General features: G+C 39.4%; 1 protein-coding gene across 30 annotated transcripts in view; it reads right to left on the bottom strand.

The window, feature by feature from the left end:
- MAMLD1 (mastermind like domain containing 1) overlaps positions 1 to 23,951 on the bottom strand; it is a 566,578-nt gene that overhangs the window by 436,936 nt on the left and 105,691 nt on the right. For 18 of the 30 annotated variants that reach the window (XM_078364352.1, XM_078364350.1, XM_078364348.1 and 15 more), the window contains one exon: positions 17,769 to 17,936. The exons of the other annotated variants lie outside the window; for them this stretch is intronic. The gene's annotated coding sequence lies outside the window, so the exon portion shown is untranslated. The remainder of the gene's footprint in view (positions 1 to 17,768; positions 17,937 to 23,951) is intronic. 30 annotated transcript variants of the gene reach the window in all.

Below are 23,951 nucleotides of genomic sequence, written 5' to 3'. Positions count from 1 at the left end.
GTTAAATTCTACAAGGTTAAGGAGGATAAGGCCTCAGAAAACGCAATTATCTCTTACCTCAAATTCCTACCACATATCCACATTAATTTCAAGCTGATGGTGACCTCACTAATAGTGAGCCTGTAAGACACTGTCTTAATCATCAGCTCCCATCTGTTCCTTCATTCATTCCTTCCCTCAATCCCCCACTCTCTAGCCATTCATTTAACTGACATTCACTGAGTGTCTACTCCAAGCCAAACCCCTGCTATATTCTGCAGATACTGAGACAAGTGAAATCTTGGCCCTCCAGAAGCTCACAGCTTAATGAGGAAGACAGACCTAGAAAAATAATTACAGCATAGTGTTAACACTTCAGAAGTGACTTATTGAATGTATATTCTGGGGCAGACACTATGGGAGGCACTAGAGATACAAACACAAACCAGTAGTTGTGTCTGCTGGGAGCTCAGAATATAGCTTGGAAGGCAGATAGAATTACAACATATTATGATACGAAGTAGAAATAAAAGGAATATACAAATTATATGAGAGCACAGAGTAGGAAATGAGGCTTATGAGGAAGCCCTGTGAGATAAGGGATATTCATACGCCCATTTTACATATGAGGAGATTGAGGTATGGGGAGATGAGGTGATTTGCCCAAGGTCAGACAGCTGTGAGTGGTAGAGCCTGGGTTCAAGTGTGGGTTTGTGAGACACAGGAGTTCAGGTTTTACCCACTCTGCCATACTGCCAGAAGGCCTCTTCTAAGAATTCCCATGCTCTTTCCACTGTGCCACCCTGGATGCACCTCCAAGGGCACACAGGTGCTCAATGAGTGTTTGTTGAATGAATAAATGAATGAACTGTGCAACCACCCAGGGTTGCTGGGAAGGTTCTGAGATAAGTATGTGGATAATTAGAAGTCACTGTATAGAGAGTCACTGTGTAGGATGGCAGGTGAGGACATAAAGACCCCACACCAAAGTGGGAATCTCTACTGTGTGGGCCACTACTACCAAAGGAGAAGTCATATCCAATAAGTGTGTTGAGATAGCTAGAGACTGGCATCAGGGAGCTCTGAGAGTAGAGGGCAGGGTGTAAGTCCAAGGGCTAGACGGAGAAGTGCCAAAGGCCAGGCAATAACTCAACCCTAGAATGCTTATGCTGTGAATGTAAGGGTCCAGGACCCAAGATCTAGTTACCCAAACTGGGCCACTATGTCAGAACCAGGTCAACTTGGTCCTCAGTCCATGAAGCCACTAGCCTGAGGTTCAAAAAAGCCCTCTGAAAATGGGGTGGTTGTGGGGGAAAGTGGGGAAGGAGGATGAGAAGGATGATGTAGAGGAGGAGGGGAAAGGAGAATAGCGGAGGCCAACATTTACCAAATGCTGATGTGGACCAGGTGCGGCGCTAAGTGCTTTCCAGGCTGTCAGGTTACCCTCACAATATTCTATGACATAGACTCTTAACTTCTCAATTTTCTTGGCTAAACTTGCACGCCAAGGGCAAGGGGCTCTGCTCTCTTCTTCATGCACCTATGCAATCCCTGCATGCAGATAGCAGCGGCTCCTGCTGATGGCTCTAGAGGAGACTAGTGAGCACAGCAAAGTACGAATCGGCTCCAAATGATACTTTCCCATTACAGAGAAAAGGGCCTGGAGTGAAAAAAGAAGCAAAGTTCCAGCCTCCTCCTGTGAAGTCCTGAGGATGCCAATCTCCAATCTGTAACAAAGAAGATGCTGACAAGGTCATGCACACTGCTTCTGCCATACAGCTTAGAAAGCCTTTTACATACATGACTTGATTAGTATGCCCCTTTAGTGAAAACAATCAAAAGACAAAATAACAATAACATGGTTTTTCGTCATGGAGATTTTCCCCAAAAGATAATTTTTCTCCACTTCAATCCATGTATATGTCCCAGATGTCCTCTGGTCTTCTGCAATTTCTACTAAGAATTTCTGCTAACCCAACAAGGATGTTCAAACATCGTAGTTTCTACTAACATATGGAGCCCGTATCTCTTGGCTCCAAATTCATTTCCCTTTTTACTACATCTGAGGCCTATGCTGTCAAAGGAATAGGAAAAGGAAACTCCGATTCCACAGGGGCTGGAGTGTTATTCCTAGGTTTTGTCTCATCAGCCCCCAATTCAATTCCCTTCTCCTACTCAGACGCCTACAGCTGGAACTTCCACCTAGAGGCTAACGCCCACCCCAGTTCCCTGATCACCCTATTCACAGGCATGAAGTCAATGCCTGGCTTCAGCCCTGGGCTGGAGCATTAAAATTAGGTTGCTTTCCCCTGTCTGGGACTCCCTGAACAGTTGCCTGAAAGATCTGTAATGCTCCCAGATTAGAACTCTTCCCAAGCCTACCTCTTACACTGACCCATGCTTAACAACTGGTCTTCTGCCTTGACTCCCCCTCTTAAGTCCTAGAGTTGTCCTGCCTGCCTTCCCAGCCTCCTTGAAAACTAAAGTGCTAGCCTAAATGAGATAATGTCTTACTTAAATCTTCCTTCAACACCTGGCACAGAGGATGGTCCTCAGTGCTAGACTAATGCTGGATAGATGAGTCACTCCACCTGCCTTGTTTTTGTCCATCCTTATCTCTGGAACTGATACCTTGGCCCAGTGGCTATGGTGTGGCCACTGGTTAGAGGTCTTGCAGATGATGATTGCCCAACTGGCTGAAGAGTCAAATAATACCCACATACTCCCTAAGGTGTGTGATTTTTAGTAGGTTATTTAACTTCTCTGTGCCTTGGTTACCTCATATGTAAAGTGAGGAAATAATATTGCTACCTCACAGGATTGTTGTGAAGACCAAAAGAATTAGTATATGCTAAATACTTAGCAGTGTCCATACAAGTATCTTCTTGTGCTATTGTCATTGTTTTTATTATGTTGGTTATCCTACATTCCTCAGTATTGACTATTTTCTAGACTATCACAGAGGTACCTAGGTCTATGTGGAGACTATTCTTCTCATCCTCTTGTCTGCCTCTGACTGTAACAATGCCACTTTCCCAAGCATGTGTCCTGCTCAGTGGTCATACCCAGTACCAGGGCTCAGCTCTCTCTTTTCCCTATCTGGCCTGCTTCTGTCATTGAGGCCATATTTGAAATGCACAAGTCCAATGTGAGGACAAACACCCACTTCTACAAGCAAAGACTGAGTAAGCAAACCATTCTCTGTTAAGCTAGGAAGTAGGAGAAAGCACCAGTATGGTCTGAGAAGCAGCAGCCTTGGAGTGAAGCAGACACAAAAAGCTGGGCTGTGTCTCTGGCAACTAGCTGTGATTGTACAACCTTCCAAAGGCTAGAAAGCCCACTTCTCCCGACAGGACAGCTGCCCTGGGAAGTGCTGGCAAACAGAACAGGGAGGCTGCTAAGCTGCTGCTTTGTGGGGACCTGCGAGTGCAGCTCCCAACACACCAAAACTGAATCCTAGCATCTCAGAAATTCAGGGTCACTTTCTGAAGAGAGAAAAATGGCCTCAGAACCCTGTTTGGTGCTCAGAACCCTGGAGGAGCCCAGATCTGCTGGCTCAGAGAACGTTCGACTGAGGAATGCGCTCAGAGCTCATTTAGCCAATGAGTCTTCCTTCTACTGGTGAGAAAACTGAGGGCTTATCCTGCCCTCTGCGTGGCTTTTTAGAGGGGTTGATCTGTCCACATACCACACCATTAGTTTCACTTCAAAACTTTTCTCAAAGAATGCCAAGGCTTGGAAACTGTACCAAAGCACTCATACCTTCCTGTGACCCACAGGGTTTACTTTGTTCTGCACTCCCCCTACCTGTCACCTCAGTGCCTGCTGAGGACAGGTAGTCTACAAGCCAGAGGAAGGCTTGAAAATATCTGAGGGCTGTCCCTCGGGTATTTTCACTACCCTAGCTGTGCCGCCTCAGGCAGTGTCTGTATCTCTCCTTCAGCCCAAGCCAGATCAGTCCCCTCATTTGCCTTCACCCATACAGATTTCAGGTCATGGGATTCAGATACTATGGCCCAGAAAAACAATGATAGTAACACAAGCTCGTTGTCAGAGGTGAGAAATCTTTTAACTGTTAAAATAAAGAACAGAATGCTGGTATAAATCTCAGCTCCAGCTCTGCAGAGCTACATAATTCTGAACAAATTATTAAACCTCTCTGAACCTCAAATTTCCTCCTTCATAAAATAGAGACTAAATGGAATGTTGTATGTACATGCCTGGAAATAGAAGGTGATCCCTAAACTATAGTTAATATTAGTAGCAGTAACAGATAATCTAATAACTTCTACTTCTTCACCATCTATCAAGCTCATGTCACAGAGCAATTGCTCAGTAAGTGTTGAGTGAAAAATATTTTTCCCTACTCCACAGGCACAGCCACCAGGTGGGGCAGGTAGAGAAGGCTTTGGTCTCCCCAGGAATGGAGACCTGAGGCTGAATGGTTAAATGACTTGTCTCAAGTCACAATTACTGAGCAGCAGAGCTTGGATTGGGAACTTTTGTTTGACTCACTGTTTGTTGTTTACTGTTTTAATTTGCCTGATAAAATTTAGGCCAGAAAGGAATTTAGAGATTATCTAGTATAATCTCATCATTTCAAGATTAGAAAAGAGGCCAGAGAAATCAAGGATGTTTCTCCTAGAGCTAAAGAGCTAGTCAGTTGGGGAGTACAACACAGGCCTCCTGACTCCAGCTTACTGCTTTGTCAACAACGTAACAGCTTACTTTGCAAAAATCACCTCTCTGTTTGTAATTCAGCAAACAGTCATTCTAGGTGCAGAGCTGCTACAGCTTTCTAGGAAAACACCCAAATGATAACTGCAAAGGCCTTCTGCAGAGTACAGGATTCATTCTTCATGGAAAGTGCACCTGCAGTGTGACTTGAAAGGATGTGTCAACATGAAACCCGGTGACAACCAAGTGTGCCCCAACAGCCACAATCTTCATGGTATGGAGTGCCATCTTTGAAGTAGACCCTATAATATTGCTGGTATGTAAATAATGAGCTATGAGAAACAGCACCACTTGGCAGTTCCTTCTAAAGCAATAAAGACAGTTAAATGAGGCCCAAATAGCACAGGATATTATTGTTTACATGCAATTGTTATCCCATGGCTGTAGGAAATGGAGCCAAATTCCAGAAGCCCTTTCATTATAAGAGTGTTCTGCAAGACAGAGGAGGCTGGCATTGCTGTTTGGTCTGCTGTTCTTTCTTGAAATCAGCTTCATTTGAGAATGAAAAATGTTGTCCTCCGAATTCAAACTCCAATGCTGGGGAAATTTATTAGGTTGTTCCACTTTCAGTTAATCTGAGGATGCAAAAGTTAAATAAGCATTGTGTTTACTTCAAATGAAATATATAATGAGTGGGGCAGAGGTGAATAACTCATTTGTCAATGTGACTATAAATGGATCTCCAATAATTTCTAATTTAAAATGTTTCAAATTTTGAAGTTTCTGATGGATCATGAGGGGATGTTTCCTATAGAAGAAAATCAACACCTTAGATTCTAATAGCACTCTTTCTTCTACCTTTGAAAATATCATCAAAACACGTTGATTATCCACTCCTATGCTATTGCACAATGGTGGCTACAGAAGTATGTAATCAATGAAAGAGGCCTGTCTCTATCCATGGTATGCCCTGGCCAAGCACACAAATCAGGAGTACCTTTCCCTACTCCCCCCAAACACAAGCAAGTTAATGGCAGTGTTTGTGGGCTCAGTAAATGCCATACTTCTTGGTTTTCCCTGCTCCCGTTAGAAATAGCCATAGAAAGTTATGGGTAAGTAGTCTGTCACAATGACCTTGCTTGGGTCTTGGCAGTAGAAGAGAAAGGCATTTTTGAAAGCACCATCTTCATGGCCAGTCTCCCAAAATGGTAACATTTTACAATTGGTTTTACTCTTACTGCATTCACTCAACATATTTACTACAGGACACATTCTGCACTTGGCATTAGGGACAGGGAGAAGAATAAGAAAGGAAGCAATCAATTTTGTCTTGTGGAGGAATGATTGGGCTTAATACTATTTGAGCTGGTCCTGGAGGACATGAATAGTGCTTCACCACACATGGGGGTAGGGATGGAGTACTAATGAGAGAGAAGATGTAAGGAAAGGAGCTGGCTAATGGCTCACACACTTATTAGTTTCACTAGACTGTAAATGGCTGAGGCTGATTTTTCGATGTGAATGAGTATATTCATGGAAAACGTGCTTGTTATTAAAATGACACAAGGCCTTTTTTGCAAAAGACTGCATGGAGTTAAAAGAGCTCCCATAACTATGCCGGCTTCTAATAAACAGGAATTTGGTCTGTATCTAATTGGGTTTTAATGGCTCTGGCAAAATTAAGAACTAGAGTAATTTGATATGGCTTTTTTCATTCAAACTTTCTATCATCCTGATCTCCTTAGAAACTATAAATTATAACTTACTTTCATCAGAGTAGAAGCAAAGTCCATAAGCAAAAGAAAAAATAACTAGTCAGATATTTTTAGTTTTATTAGATAACAAATATTACAACCCTGGCCCAATGTCTGCTCAGTAATGCCACAGGAAAAATCATTCATTATTTTTTAGCCTATTGATGAGACATTTTACAAAAATCAAAATTATCTCCTATGACATTAGATCTTATGTCTGTAAAGATTTATTTTACATCTGTACCCCTGATGGCAATGTGCCTATGTCATTATAACTGGGTAGGAACCCAAAGCTGATGATCAATTAATTATTCTTCGTTGTTATCATTGTTTGAAATTCTCAAGGGTCTTCTAGGGTTCAGAAGTCTCTCCTTTTTAAGTTCCAATATCCTGAAATATGTCCTACAGAATTTTAGGTATTTTCATTTTTTATAGATAGAAGCAGTTATACCAGTTCTTATCAAAATTGCAAAATTACAACCAGCCCTCTCTCCAGAACCAAACCTTGGCCATGTCACATAATCCGGAGATGGGTAGCTCTACCAAATAGCTAAAAAACAATGAGGAAACCAGTGGAGAAACAGAAGGTACTGTGGATAGGTCAGGGATCTAAATAGGGTAAATTAGGGAAAAGGCAGCCTAGAAAAGAAGAGGGCCAAAAATAATGGGCAGGAGTTAAGGTAGAAAAAAAAATTTAATGTGCCTGTTTTCTCTGCTCAATACTCTAAGAACACCATTCTTTTCCCTGCTTTGCCTCTGGAAGGCATTTAAACAGTAGACCAGTGCCCACTGGGTGTGAACTCAGGGCTGGTTGGGATGACGGGTACTAGATATCAACTGCATGTGGACTGGCCAGCCTTTAAGAGTTTTTTTTGCCATTTCCACCCATATCTCAACACCCTGAAAATTAGAGAACTACAACTACAGAGGATTATTTTGAAAGAAACCAATGCCAAGGCTGAGTTACTATTTGTTATGCTGGATGCTCTCTCTCCAGCAACATAGCTCCTGACTGTCATACTTATTGGGTTGGGAGGGGCACAAGGCAAGGCTTAAGTATTAGTTGTTCTCCATAGTTACACATTACAGTCCAAGATAGCCAAAACCCTAGTGGAATAGGAGTTCACAAGGAAAAACAGCTAATGAGTATTTACTGAAAAGCATAGCGGAACAATTGAGAATAGCAGCTGAAACTGGTGGAGGCTGTCCACTCATCAGTAATAAGTGAGTACAAAAGGCCTATAGCAAGAAGGACTAAAGGGGCTGTAGGAATCTAGCCACTATGAGCTCTCAAAACTGACTTGTCAAGGTTCCTTTCTAGGACAGAATACCACATTAAGGATAAACTGCTAGGAGTGAAGTCAAAAGTGGGCAGGATCATTACTTCTGCTTCTGATATGATTGAATAAACTCTTCCTGATCACAATCCTCCTGAAAACAGCAATTTTAAACAATGAACAAAATATAAAGAAACAATGATATGAAGAGACTGGAAAGTGAACAGAAGAAGGCATATTCTTATAAGAAGTTGACATTTGAATAAATATATGGCATAATGTGAGCAACCTATTTTTACAGCTTTTAGACTGAAGGCAAGCCAAAGCTGTCAGTGGCTAGCACACTAAGAGTGAACTGACAATCATTCTGATATGATGAACTAAAGAATAGAGCTTGGGACAAACAGCCACTGGACAGTTGTAGGAGAATCCTGTAAAGTAGAGAGAGGGCAAGACAGAAGGAGCCCTAATTTCTGTATATACAAACTAACCAAGCCTCAACTGACCCCTGAACCACACTTACATGGGATAGATTTTAGCTAAAAATAAAGCTCTGAACTAACATTTTAGCTACCAACCAAGAGACAGAATTTAGTTTCAGTCTAACCAACTTAACTATCTGCTAAAACAATAAAATCAGTATTTTTCATAGAGCCCAGAGTTTCAATAATATTCAAAAGATTCAGAATACAGTCCAAGCTTATTCAGTATATGAGTAACTAGGAAATTGTGATCCATTCCAAGAGATAATGCAATCAACAAAGAGAAAACAAGATGATTAAGATGTTAGAATTAGCAGACAATAATTTCAAGGCAAATAGTAGAATTATGCTCAAGGGAGTAAAAGGAAGTATTTTCACAATAAATTAAAAGATAGAAAATCACAGTAGAGAAATAAAAACATAAAAAATAAAAATTACAGAACTAGAAAATACAATATCTAACTTAAAAAAATCACTGAATAGGCTTAACAGCAGAATGGAAATAAAAGAGGGAAGTTTCAGTAAACTTAAGATGAAACTTTAGAAAGTATGCATTCCTACAGATATATAGAGAACAGAGAGAAAAACATATGAAAAAAATGAACAAAGCCTCAGGAATGTGTGGGACAATATCCAAAGGTGTGACGTACATGAAGTTAGAGTTCTAGAAGGAGAGGAGGAGAAGGAGAATGGGATATTTAAAAAAATCCATGTGTAATGGTTTAAATTTCCCTAAATTTAAAGATTCTAGAGGCTGAGCAATCCCAAAAGGGCAGAAAACAAAGTCTGGGGATAGTCATAGTCAAACTGCTGAAAACCAAATATAATAAGAAAATAATAACAAAAAATAACCAGCCAGAGAATAACAACGGTTTACACACAGAGGAGAAAAAAAATGACGAAATTACTGACATCAGAAATGATGGAGGCCAAAAGAGAGAAACCAACATCTTCAAAGTGATAAGAAAAATAAGTCAATCTGGACTTGGGGAAGAACAAGATGGTGGAATAGAAGTCTCCACTGATTGTTCCCCTGCACGGATATCAATTTAAAAACTATCTACATACCAAAAAAAGTACCTTCACCAGAACCAAAAGCAGATGAGCACTCACAGCACCCAATTTTAACTTCATATTCCTGAAGTAGGCATTGAAGAGGTAGGAAAAGTCTTGAATCACCAATGCCACCCCTCCCTCATATCCCAGCATTGGCAGTGTGGTTCAGAGAATGTTCCTGTGTGTCAGGGAGAGCGAGATTACAGCAATTGTTAGGCACTGAACTCAGTGCTGCCCTATAACAGAAAACAAACCCAAACCAAACTCAGCTGATGCCCACCTATGGAGGGAACATTTAAGCCAGCCCTAGCCAGAGGGGAATCAGCAGTCCCAGTGGTTGAAACTTGAGTTCCTGCTAGTCTTACAACCACAGGTTAAAGTGTTCTGTGTCTCTAAATAAACTTGAAAGGCAGTCTAAGCCACAAGAGCTGCAACTCCTAGGAGAATCCTAGTGCTGAACTGGGCCCAGAGGTAGTGGACTTGGGGGGCATACAACCTACTGAGACACCGGCCAGAACAGCTAAGAGAGTACTGGCATCACCCCTCTCCTAAACTCAGGCTTTATAGCTCACAGCTCCAAAATACATCCTTTCCCTCCATTTGAGGATAGGAGAGGGAAGAGTAGTGGGGGACTTTCTTTTGCATCTTGGATACCAGCTCAGCCACAGGATAGGACACCAGTTAGAGTTGCAAGGCCCCCTTTCCCAGCCCTAGCTCGAGGATGACATTTCTAGACACGGAAGGGAACCCACTGCTGTGAAGGGAAGGACAAAGTCCTGGCTGGATTCACCACCTGTTAACTGAAGAGCCCCTTGGGCTCTGAATAAACGTCAGTGATACCCAGGTACTATGCCAAGGGCCTTGGGTGAGACTCTAAGGTTTTCTGGCTTCTGTTGAGGCTCAGTGCACTTCCAGCTATGGTGGATGTGGGGCAAGACTCCTTTCACTTGAGAAAAGCAGAGGGAAAGGTAAAGGGGACTTTGTCTTGCACTTTTGATATCAGCTTGGCCACAGTGTGGTAGAGCAATAAGCGGGCTCTTGGGGTCCCTGATTCTAGGACTAGGCTCTTTGACTGCATTTTTGGACCTTCCCTGGGCCAGAGGGGAGCCCATTGCCCTGAAGGGTGAGTCCCAGGCCAGGCAGCATTCACCAGAAACTGACTCAAGAGCCTTTGGGCCTTAAGGGAACATGGGTAGTAGTCTGGAAGTAGTCCCCATGAGCCTGTGGTGGCAGTGGCTATGGGGTGAGGCTTCTCTGCCTTGAAGAGGGTAGGAAAGAGTGGGAAGGACTGTATCTTGTGGTTTGAGCACCAGCTCAGCCACAGGACAACAGAACACCAGTTAAGAATCCTAAGGCTTTTGACTCTAGTCCCTGGCTCCCAGATGGCACCCCTGGACACATCTAGGGCCTGGGAGAACTTGCCACCATGAAGGAAAGGACATAGACCTGGCTATTTTTGCCACTTGCTGATTGTAGAGTCCCAGGACTTTGAGCGAACACAGGCTACAGTCAAGGAATGTTTACAACAGACCTTGGGTAAGACCTAGTACTATGCTGGGCTTAGGTTTGACCCAACACTGTCTTACTGGTGTTGGCCACAGGGGTGCTTATGTCACTTCACCTCCAGCTAAAGGTGTCTCAGAACAGAGAGAGAGACTCCATTTCTTTGGAGAAAGTAAAAAAAGACAACAAGAGTTTCTGCCTGGTAATCCAGAGAATTCTTCTGGATCTTGTCCAAGACCACCAAGGCAGTACCTCTATGAATCTGAAAGAACTACAGTGTTACTGTGACCCAAGCTGTATCTGCTTTAAGGGGGCTTAGATACAGCTTAGATCATAACACCCAAGTCCTTTAAAAGTATCTGAAAGTCATTCCCAAAAAGGTCCAGTCTGAGAAGACTACAATAAATAGTTAACTCTTCAATGCCCAGACACTGAAGAATGTCCATAAGCATCAACACCATCCAGGAAAAAAAATTAACTAAATAAGGCAACAGGGACCATTTCTGGAGAAAGAGAGCTATGTGACCTTTCAGACAGAGAATTCAAAATAGCTGTGTTGAGGGCACTCAAACAAATTCAAGATAACACAGAGAAAGAATTCAGGATGTTAGCAGATAAATTTAATAAAGAGATTGAAATAATGAAAAGAAACCAAGCAGAAATATTAGAGTTGAAAAGTGAAATTGACATACTGAAGAAAGCATCAGAGTCTCTTAGTAGCAGAATTGATCAAGCAGAAGAAAGAATTAGTGAGTTTGAAGACAGGCTACTTGAAAATACACAGACAGAGGAAACAAAACAAAAAAAAGATTAAAAATACAATAAAGCACACTTACAGGATCTAGAAAATAGCTTCAAAAGGGCAAATCTAAGTTTGCCTCTTTAAGTTTTGGCCTTAAAGAGGAGTTAGAGAAAGAGATAAGGGTAGAAAGCTTATTCAAAGAGATAATAACAGAGAACTTCCCAAAGCTAGTAAAAGATATCAATATCCAAGCACAAGAAGATTATAGAACACCAAGCAGATTTAACCCAAAGAAGACTAACTCAAGGCATTTAATAATCAAACCCTCAAAGATCAAGGATAAAGAAAAGATCCTAAAAGCAGCAAGTGAAAACACCACTTTCAGCACTGGACAGATCTTGAAGACAGAAAAGCAATAAACATCAGACTTAATCTGTACTATAGACCAAATGGACCCAACAGATATTTACAGAACATTTCTTCCAATGGCTGCAAAATACACATTATTTTCCTCAGCACATGGATAATTCTCAAGGATAGATAATATGTTAGGTCACAAAACAAGACTTAAAATAGTCTAAAAATTGAAATAATATCAATCATTTTCTCTGTCCACAAAGAAATTAAAACTAGAAATCAATAACAACAGGAATTTTGGAAACTACACAAATGCATGGATATTAAACAACATGGTCTTGAATGTTCAGTGGGCCAATGAATAAATTAAGAAGAAAATTGAAAAATTTCTTGAAACAAATGATAATGGAAATACAACATACCAAAACCTATGAGATACAGCAAAAGCTGTATTAAGAGGGAAGTTTATAGCTACAAGTACCTACATCAAAAAAGAAGAAATACTTTAAATAAACAACCTCATGATGTATCTTAAAGAATTAGAAACACAAGAGTAAATCAAACAAAATTATTAGATAAAAAGAAATAATAATGGTCAGAGCAGAAACAAATAAAATTGAAATGAAGAAAATACAAAAGATCAATGAAACAAAAGGTAGTTTTTTGAAAAGCTAAACAAAATAGACAAACCTTTAGCCAAAATAAGAAAAAAGGAGAGACAATCCAAATAAATAAAAATCAGAGACAAAAAAGGAGACATTACAAATAATACCACCGAAATTCAAAGGATCTGTGAGCAACTATGTATAAACAAATTTGAAAATCTAGAAGAAATTGACAAATTCCTAGACACATACAACCTACCAAGTTTGAATAATGAAGAAATCCAAAACCTGAACAAAACGAGAATGAGTAGTGAAAGAGAAGGTATAATAACAAAAACTCCCAGTAAGGAAAAGTCAAAGACCCAATGGCTTCATTGCTGAATTCTATCAAACATTTAAAGAAGAACTAACATGAATTCTACTGAAACTATTCTGAAAAACAGAGTCGTAGGCAATACTTCCAAACTTATTCTATAAGGCCAGTATTACCCTGATACTAAAACCAAAGACACATCAAAAAAAAAAAAAATAGGAAACTACAGGCTAATTTCACTGATTAGCATTGATGCAAAAATCCTCAACAATATGTTAGCAAACCAAATTCAACACACATTAAAAAGATCATTCATCCTGACCAAGTGGCATTTATCCTGGATATCAAAATAGTTCAACATACACAAATCAATCAATGTCATATCAACAGAATGAAGGACAAAAACCATATGATCATTTTAGTTGATGTTGAAAAAGCATTTTATAAAATTCAACAGCCCTTCATGATAAAAACCCTCAAAAAGTAACTGGGTATAGAAGGAATATAATGCAACATAATAAAAGCCATATATGACAGATCCACAGATAGTGTTATACTGCATGGAGAAAACCTGAAAGCTTTTCTTCTAAGATCTGGAGCATGACAAAGATGTCCACTTTGATCAGTGTTGTTCAACAGAGTACTAGAAGTCCCAGTTAGAGTAATTCGATAAGTGAAAGAAATAAAGACCACCCAAATTGGAAAGAAAGTTCAGTCAAGTTATCTTTTTTTGCAGGTGATCTTATATTTGGAAAAAACTAGAGACTCGACCAGAAAACTATTAGAACTGTTAAATTCAGTAAAGTTGCAGGATACTAAATCAAAAGCAACATACAAAAATCAATAGCATTTCTATATGCCAACAGTGAACAATTTGAAAAAGAAATCAAGAGAGTAATCCCATTTTTAATAGCCACATATACAAATAAATACTTAGAAATTAACTTAACCAAAGAAGTGAAAGATCTCAGGCCAAGTGCAGTGGCTCACATCTGTAATCTCAGCACTTTGGGACGCCAAGGTGGGTGGATCACCTGAGGTCAGGAGTTTGTAACTAGCCTGACCAACATAGTGAAACCCCAACTCTACTAAAAATACAAAAAATTAGCTGGGTGTGGTGGCAAGCACCTGTAATCCCAGCTACTTGTGAGGCTGAGGCAGGGGAATCACTTGAACCCGGGAGGTGGAGGTTGCAGTGAGCCAAGATTGCACCATTGCACTCCAGCCTGAGCAACAAGAGAAAGACTCCAACTCAAAAAAAAAAAAAGTGAAAGATCTCTATAATGAAAAGTATAAAACACTGATGAATGAAATTTAGGATACCAAAAAATGTAAAGGTATTCCACGTTCATTGATTTAAAGAATCAATATTGTTAAAATGTCTATACTACTCAAAGCAACCTACACATTCAAAGCAATTTCTATAAAAATACCAATACAATTCTTCATAGAAGTAGAAAAAATATTAAAATTTATGTGAGAACACCAATGCAACTCCTCTTGGAACAAAGGAATGTAAACAGTCTGATGAGGAACCATCCCAAGGCTGTTTTTCATCCATCTCCCTAATGTCAATGAGTACAGAACTTTCCATCTTGTCCCCCTCCCTTATGATACAGCTACATAAATATGTTTGGCTATAGCCTAGAGTTGGTTTCTCAGTGGCAGAGCAAACTGTTATTCATGTCACCTGGTTCCCCTGGTTCAGTGTAATCCTACTGGACTGTGAATACGAGTAGGTAATGCTATACCGATCTTGCTGTTGGTGTCTAAGTAATAAACTGAATCTATCTGGGCTCGTTTATCCTTACTGGCTGAATCTATGAAAATGTGACAAGCTGACCTAGCAGCTAGACAAGTGATCCTATTAGCTTCACTAACCACGCCAATGCTGCCTAGATACTGCTTGACTTCTTAACAAAAGGAAGTTCTTCACCAGGTTGAAGGAAGATGAATCCAGAAGGAAGTGCATATATTAATTTACAAAATAAAGCAGAAATTAGAAATATATAGGTAAATATTTAAAAAGCCATTTCATTCCTCTTAATTTCTTAAAATACATAGCATTCCTTAGACCAAAACTTAGGACATTTACTTGTAGGCTTCACATGTAGATGTACTACATTTGGCAACTATAGAAAAAGAATAGGGAGTGGTTAAACTGACCTCTAATATTTTAAGTTTTCCGCATTTTATATAAAATCTTATAATATCTTCTTTACTTAGACTGAAAAGTTAGAGATATGCATACTATTAATTCAGAGAGCATACACTAAAAACTACTGTAAAAATAAGTATCTAAAAAGCCAAGAACGTTTATGTCATACAAAGAATTTGGAGAAGAATGCTTTCAAAAATTGTTTTAAACTTGAAATAGGATAACATTAAATTATTTTACCTTATCTTGGTTGATGAAAGTGTTATTTGGATAAATGAAAAACATTTTTAAAGGCAACAAATAGAATGAACCTGGGAAGACTTAACATTGTAAAGGTGTCAATGACCCCCAAATTAATGGGTAATTCAATGCTATTCCAATTAAAATTTTAGCATTGCTTTGGAAGCTTTTTCTTTTGATATAATTATAGACTTACGGGAGGTTGCATAAATAGTTTACAAAGTCCACTGAACGCTTCCCCTGGCTTTCCCTAATGGTGCATCTTACTTAGGTGATTATAAGAAAATACAATCCACTAAATTACAGAGCTTTTCAGGTTTCACCAGTATTTAAATGCACTCATGTATGAGAGTGGGTATAGACCTGTGCAATATTATCACATGTGTAGATTCACAAAGTAAACGTCACAATCAAAAGACTGCTTGCACCACCACAAAGGCATTCCCTCATGCTACTCCTTTATCACCTTTATAAATCATGCCCACTCCTCAACCTTGTTCCTGTCCCCTGGCAACAGCTATTCTCCATCACTGTATTTTATCATTTCAAGAGAGTTATATAATGGGAATCATATGGTATTGACCTTTTGAAATTGGCTTTTTTCACTAAACATCAAATCCTTAATATCCAGGTAAGATTTGTCAAGTAATAGTCGATAGTATGGATGTACTAGGGTTTGTTTATCCATTCCCCCATTTGACAACATTTGGGTTGTTTCCAGTTTAGGGTTATTATGAATAAAACTGCTATGAACATTTGTGTACATATTTTCATGTGCATATGAGTTTTCATTTACCTAGAATGAATGTCCAGGAGTGAAATTCCTAGGTTTTATGGTATTACATGTTCAGTTTTTAAAGAAATATCCATACTTTCTTTCAGAGTGGTTGTAACATCTTAAATTCCTACAAACAATGTATGAGAGACTGAGTTTCTCCACATCTTCACCAGCAGTTGGTATTATCACTATTTTTCATTTTAGATATTCTAATACATATGTAGTGACATCTCATTAGGGTAGTTTGCATTCTCTGATGCCTAATGATATTGAACATCTTTTCATGTAATGATTTGCCATCTGTGAATCCTATTTGGTGAAATGTCTCTTCATATCTTTTGCTCATCTCTAAATTGGATTTTTTTTCCTGTTAAGTTGTGAGATTCTTTGTACATCCCTGATATGAGTCATTTGTTGGATATGTGGTTCACAAATATTTTCTACTTGTCTGTAGCTTGTCATTTATTCCCTTAACAGGGTCTTTCATGGGAGCAAAAATTCCAAATTCTTTAACTTTTAATTTTTTAAAAAGTTTTCTCTTTAAGAGCTTTAACTTATAAACATTTCCTTTTATAGATCATGCTTTGGGTATCAAGTCTAAGCATTCTTCACCAAACCTTAGATCTGAAACTTTTTTCCTATGTTTTCCTCTAAAAGTTTTATAGTTCATAGTTTACACTGAAGTCCATGAAACATTTTGATCCAGTTTGCTTTAAAATACATTCTGAGTAAATGAACAATGGGCAGGAATACTCAATTCACTTCCTCCCAAGAAGAAATATAACTGCTAAACAAATATACAAAATTCAGTATCACTATTAATCAAAGAAAGCAAATTTGCAATAACAATAAAAGTTATATTTTAAGTAATTAAGTTAGTAAACAATCAGGCCATTTTTCCTGCAGAATTTCCCACCCTCTAGATTTGGTTGATGGTATTGACACAGTTTTGGGTCTTTTAAAAAGGAGGTTCCCAACCCCCAGGACCAGTACCAGTCCTTGGCCTGTTAGAAACTGGCCACACAGCAGGAGGTGAGCAGCAGGCAATTCAGCATTACTGCCTGAGCTCTGTCTCCTGTCAGATCAGTGGGATCATCAGATTCCCATAGGAGCACAAATCCTATTGTGAACTGCACATGCAAGAGATCTAGGTTGCCAGTTCCTTATGAGAATCCAATGCCTAATGATCTGATGTGGAACAGTTTCATCCTGAAACCATCTCCCTAGTCCCGGCTTTTGGTCCGTGGAAAAATTGTTCTCCACGAAACTGGTCCGTGGTGCCAAAAAGGTTAGGGACTGCTATTTTTATTCAGGTGGAGTAAGGCCAAAGATCAGGAGGCATCTGTAATTGAAAAGATAGTTTGTGGCCAGGTGTGGTGGCTCATACCTGTAATCCCAGCACTTTGGGAGGCCAAGGTGGGCGGATCACTTGAGGTCAGGAGTTTGAGACCAGCCTGTCCAACATGGTGAAATCCCATCTCTACTAAATATACATAACTAGCTGGGTGTGGTGGAACACACCTGTACTCCCAGCTACTCAGGAGGCAGGAGAATTGCTTGAACCTGGGAGGCAAAGGTTGCAGTTAGCTGAGATCACGCTGCTGCACTTCAGCCTGGGCAACCAAGTGAGAAAGATGAAAGAAAGAAAAGAGAGAGAGAGGGAGGGAGGGAGGGAAAGAAAAGAAGAAAGGGAGGGAGGGAAGGAAGGAAGGAACTAATGGAGGGAGGGAGGGAGGGAGGGAGGAAGGGAGGTAAGGAAGGAAGGAAGGAAAGAAGGAAGGAAGGGAGGGAGGGAGGAAGGGAAAGAAAGAAAAAGAGAGAGAGAGAGAAGATAGTTTGCTACTCACAATTCCAAAGGGAAGGGGAACACCATGCCATACCATGCAGGGCCACATGGGGAAGTGCCAGGGTCAGTGAGAAGGCAAGACTCCAAGTACTTGTTCCTTCAGGATCTCACACCGAGGTTGGTAAAGAGGTAGCTAACTACCAGTGAGAGCAACAGGGCCTTCCAGTTTCTAGACAAGATTGAAGAGGATAATTATATTCATGGACAATTAATGAATTATCTTTTTGTGACTGAGAAGAAGCTAAACCAAAAAGACCAAAACTAATAAAAAATAATTAAAAAGATAACAGGGGCTTCAGTTATCCAATATAATGCAATAGGAACTGAAATTTAAGCAATCCAATTTTCTAGTTGGCCACAGAATTTCAGATTCTGACCTTCCCTCCTCAGAAATAAGACCATGCACAATAGCGAGGAATTCAACAAAACAAAAATGACACCCAAGAAGTGGAAATTCTACACAAAAGTTCTAAGAGAAACAGGGAGGTTTCTTTCCTACTCAATCCATTCTCCTCCCAGGAAGGTACAAAACAAATGAAGAAAGAGAAGTTTTAGACCTGGTCATTGGTCTCTAACCTGTTGACCTCTTATTGACTGTTCATTTCCTGTTACAGGAAAACAACTTTCCCTTTTATTTCACAATCTGACACTTTTAAGTTCAGGATCCTTCACTTAGCATCTAAAGCCTACAGCTCTTCACAACATGGTCCTACCCTTTCTTCCCAGTCACATGTTTGTTTCTGAGGCATAAAGCTTCGTGGCTAAAAAGCTAGGCTTTGGAGTCTGATAGAGCTGGTTTGAATTCCTGTTCTGCCATCTCTTAGCAGGTGACCAAGTTACGTAACTATTCTGAGCTTTATTCTCCTAGTTTGTAAAGTAGGAATGATACTACCTATAATGAATGACACTGCTGTGGCAATTAAATAAGAGAATGCATGTAAAACACTTAACACTATGCATGGCACAGAGTCATGACTCAATACATAGGGGCTATTACAGCCCTAAATGGATCCTATGATCTCCCACCTTGTTTCTTTTGCTCAAGTTGTTTCTGCCTCCTAACATGCCTCTGCCTGTAGAAATTGTATCTAGTCCCCAAGGGTATGTCTAGTCCCCAAGGGTACCTTTTTATGTCTAGTCCCCAAGGGTACCTTTTCAAGAAGTCTTTCCTTTTATTCCACCAAGATATCCTATCCCTGCTTTGAACCTCCAGTTCATTTGTACTCTTCCCTTGGCACTTCCTTCACACTGATAAGTGTACGTAGGCAATGCCCAGGGCTGACTTTGCACTGAGCAGGTGCTTCATGACTATATACTGAATTAAATCCATGTGGTACCCAAATGTTACATGATCTTCTGGAATTTTTAGTAAGAATTCCAACTACCTGAGAAATAATTCAATTAATTCCATATGCCAAAATTGCTGCTAACAACCTCAACTCAATGTTATTATAAAAACACATTACCAAAAACTGAACTGGGGTGAGGAAACGTGGAGGAGAAAATGGTGAGGAGGAACTCTACCGGCATTTGCTGATGTGATAATGTTGGCCTCCAGTATGTGCATGTGTCATATATTTGTTTTGGGGATCTGTCACTGCCATTTTCTGCTCTGCCTAATGCCTTTTCTTTGGAATTTGCAATAAAATAACTATTGAAAGTCTGAAAATAGTTCACTGCAAGCATCTTAAACATCTGCAAAAGCTTTTTATATGGATGGAAAAGATGGCATTTGTTTACAGAAGGGAAAAGAAATAACTCTGATGCCCCTCTCAACCTTGATGTCTCTTGTTCTGCCTGCCTCCAAATGCCAACAAATAATGTCAAGGGAAAGTAAGTGTGGGACACTAACCAACCACCCACCCACTTCTTTCCTGGAAAGGAAGGTGTCCAATTCAAGACAGATCTTAGAGTTTGGATGCTGATAGGTGTGTATCACCCATACTGCCTCAGTGGGCACTTGTTATAGAACCACAGATAAGCCAAAAGAATTGCCTCACTGAAGAGGGAGGAAGAGAGATTTTTCACCAACTCTGTGGAGATGCACTGAAAAATTCCCCCCCAAACAAAAAACCACCCCAGAATCCCTTGTGGATTACTTTCCCTTCTTATTCCTGGCCTGGGAATGTTTACTGGTATGCGAGCATATAATTTTCCATCATGAATGACTCAGTGGGAGCTTAAGTGTCATGGAGAACCAAGTAAACGATTAATTCGAGTGGATTCAAACTAAGCTGCTTTTAATATTTTGATGGTGAAACGAATAATGCTCAATTATCTTCAAGTCACTCATAGTCAGACTTAACACAGGAGATAATCTGCTGAAGTGCAAAATATTGACACACATTGGGATGTCACTTAATCCTCTGTGCACAAAAACCAGAGAGAACAACCATTCTCTTGAATGGAAGCAACCCTAGCTTCATCTTTCAGCCTATAACTTTCTCCCTTCCTCTTTTCCTCTCTTCCTTTCTGGCACAGACATTTAATAAATACTTCCCACGTGCAGAACCCTGAGAAAGATACTACTGGGAATACAGAAATGAACAATAATGTGTCCTCAGGTAGTTTATAAGCTTAAGCAGGAAAGATATAATGAAAGCAAAAATGAGCCACTTGAGATTTTTACACAATAACATGCGAACTCCAGACTCTGGCTCCCTCAAATGAATTCTATCCTGGAGATGTCACAGTAACAGGAAGGTTGACAGATCTGAGAAATTAAAGGAACATTAACTAGAATATTCTGGGGACATTGACTCACTCATATTTATTATAAATACTCTTTCATTGATCTTATTTCAAAGACAGTCTTTGTGGTAAACTTTTCGAGGCCTTGGACACCTTAGAATATTTCATTCTTACATTTAAATGATACTTAGTTGGGTATAAAATTCTAGGTTCCAAGTTTTCCCCCTCCATACGAAAATCAACGTTCCACTGTTTTCTTCTATTTGGGTTGCTTTTGAGTACTGAGGTGTCAATACAATTTTGTTCCTTTGTAGGTAATCTGCCTTTTCTTCCTGGAAAGGCTTCTTTCTTTAATATTTTTAAATTTTACTACTATGTGTCTAGATATACACTTTGTCTCATACGTACTGCTTGGCAAACTCTGAACCCCTTTAAACTGAGATCATCCATACTCCCCTAAGATTGGAGAATTCTTGGTCTTTGTTTCTTCAAATACTTACATCCCCTCCATATACTTTTCTCCCTCTCTCTTTCTAGGACTCTTATTAAACTGATTTGACATTTCTCCTTCTGCTATATATATATCTCAGAAGTATTTTTCCTATATTTCCCAACTATTTATCCCCTTCTGATGCCTTCTGGGAAAGTTGTTCAATCTAGTATTCCAGGTCATTAATTAATTATTCATCCTATCTGTTGTTATTAACCCCTATCAAGTTATTTTAACTTATATTTTTCATAGTGGCTATTTCTGAATAATCTTCTTTGTAACTATTCCTGCTTCATGTTACCAACATTGTCTCTTAGCTTTTCAATGATATTCTAGTTTGTTTCCAATCATTGTTTTTATTAGTTCATTCAATCTGCTTTGTCTAGTATATTAAGATTGTTGCCTTACTTTTGGGATAGTTTTACTCCTCAAAAGATACGTTATTTAAGAAGACTGATGCTCAGTAACTTCTAAGGTTATTTATTAATACTTATTGCAGTTTTTTGACTGAGGAGACCACTTTGGTTACAACTTCAAAACAGATTTCTCAGACTAATGTCAGTGACCCTACTCTCATTCTATTAGGTTTAGGTTATATATTCACTCTTCCAAAGGTTCATTCACCCATCAAAGAGACAACCCTGCAAATAAGATAAGGCATCACTGTGGTTGTTACTGCTGTGGTTGCATAGCTTGAAGTATCAGTTCTGTGTGTAGTTTCTTGAATTAGACAACAGAACTAAATACTGTGAGTTATTGCTATTTAAACTTAAAAATACAATGTTTTTTTAACACTGCTAAACAGAGCAACATTACCGTATTTAAGGATAGCACACAGAGAAAAAAGATTTAATAAAATAAATGCCAAAGAAAGTACATCTTGGTATTTAGCTTTCCACTGTGACTTTTATACATCATGATTAGTATGTTAAGGATTCTTAGAAAATTCTGTAAAGGCAGTTTGATTCATCTCTGACAGTCTGCTTTCTACCTGTGATAGTCACTGACAGTCACTAGCGGTAATAAAGGAACAGAAGTTTGGATTCTCTCTGGGCAAGGCTAAATTAAGTATAACAGGTGTGGGGTGAGAACAGCATTTGGCTGGAAATGGGAGACCTAACTTCCAACTACAACTGTCACATAATGGCTATGTAACCCCTCCATCAAGTTGTTTATTTAAACTCATATTTTTCATAGCTGATATTTCTGAATGATCTTCTTTGTAACTCTTGATTCCTGCTTCATGTTACCAATATCTTCCATAATTCTTTAGACTTCAAAATTCCTCATTTGTAAGATCAGTATCGAAGTATGTCAGCTCTAACATCCCTTCACACTCCACAAGTTTATCATTTAGTTTCCTAAGGATATACTACTCCAAATAAACATCAAGATTTTATGTACAGAAATTTATGTCTTTAGAATAAACAAACCAAAAAATAAATACATTTACTTTTACATGTAAACCATGCAATCTCATATGAAACAACAGGGAAACGTATGCAAAGGGTTCAATTTGTAACTTATTGTGCAAAGAAGCTCAGTCTCTAATCATTTGCTTGTTAATCTTATTCCTAAGTATAAGCTGCCTCAGGGCATTTTCACAGCTTTCACCAGTCTACTCCAGTTTAGTTTTAGCTGTTAAGTCTATCGACTCCAGGTGCTAAACACTAGAATAATGTCCTAAGAGTTCCAATATCTCAGTAAGCACTTTTGCCCTGAGCCTAATCTCCAGTAATTAGCCTCTGCACAGTTCCCATGTCTCAGCTCCTTGCTCCAACTCTCATTATTTTTCTCTCGTTCTTGGAGTATCTGAGCTTCCTCTTTTTGCTAGAGGCATATGAAGGCATTGTGCCTACTCCTAGCTGTTCTTAATTTTCTCTCAGATCAGCTCTCTTGAAGCACTCTCAGCAGGCCCAAAGGCACAGCCCACGCTTCTAGGGTGCAGATGAAAAGCTGGAGAGGAGTGAGAAAAAGGGCAATTTGCCAACCCATAATGACTAATCCTAGTAAAATAAAGGGCAGGGCCCTTTTAATAAACAGAGCGCTCCAGGAAGAGGGTGGAGCCAATTGAATAAGCCCCACGCTCTGATGAGACAAGTGTGCTCTTGGAAGCTGTCATAGCAACAGGAGTTTGCTATTCAAGATGTGGACTATCTCTACTTAAGGCAGTTCTCTACAACCAGGACATCACTCTCTAAGGCCATCCTTGCTTTTTGCTGTCTTTAAGTACCTGGCTCTACCTACCTACAATACTAGCCTCCCGCCTCAAAGCAAGGACTTTCTTTTCTGGTCTAGGGAGTTAAAATGGATTGTAGGAGACTCAACAAATTTAGCTGTCTCCTCCATAGAGGCCCAGTGTTTTGTGGTATTACAGAAAAAGCCCTGATACACCAGTTCACACAACCCACAATTCTTACTGAATTCATATGCCGACACCCAAAAGTGCTGCCTGAAAAATCATGATGTAACAATTCTTTACGAAAAGGAATTAATCTCTGAGGTGGAAATTCTTACTGTATAATGGCACCTGGCTACAGTAGAATAGCACCCATGTGCTATTAACTTTGGAATTAGTTTCCCACTGGGATAGTGGTAGAAACATTTTAATTTTTTTTTGCCTCATCCTATTTAGGCCAGCAGCCAGTCAAAAACAAATCCCTTCAGAGCACAATAATTTTGAGGAGGAAGGGCAGAGTAGGAGAGTGTAGTGGAAACCCATAGAGCAGCACCAAATGCATGAGGTTCTCAGCTCTGGCTACACAGAATCTCCCAGGAGGCTTTCTTTAAAAGTTTATTTTGAAATAATTTTTAAATTACAGAAAAGTTGCAAAAACAGCAAACACTTGCTGCACACACTTCATCCAGCATTCTTTATGTCAACATCTTACATAACCATCATCATAGAGTTATCAGAACTAAGAAATGAATTTTCGTACAATATGATTTGCTATAGTTTTTATTTGCATTTTGCCAGTTTCTTCACTACACTGCATTTTCTTT

Source organism: Callithrix jacchus, chromosome X (genome assembly GCF_049354715.1).
Source record: "Callithrix jacchus isolate 240 chromosome X, calJac240_pri, whole genome shotgun sequence".
NCBI lineage: Eukaryota > Metazoa > Chordata > Mammalia > Primates > Cebidae > Callithrix > Callithrix jacchus.
The sequence above is the reverse complement of the archived record's forward strand: the minus strand, read 5'-3'. Positions and strand labels throughout refer to the sequence as shown.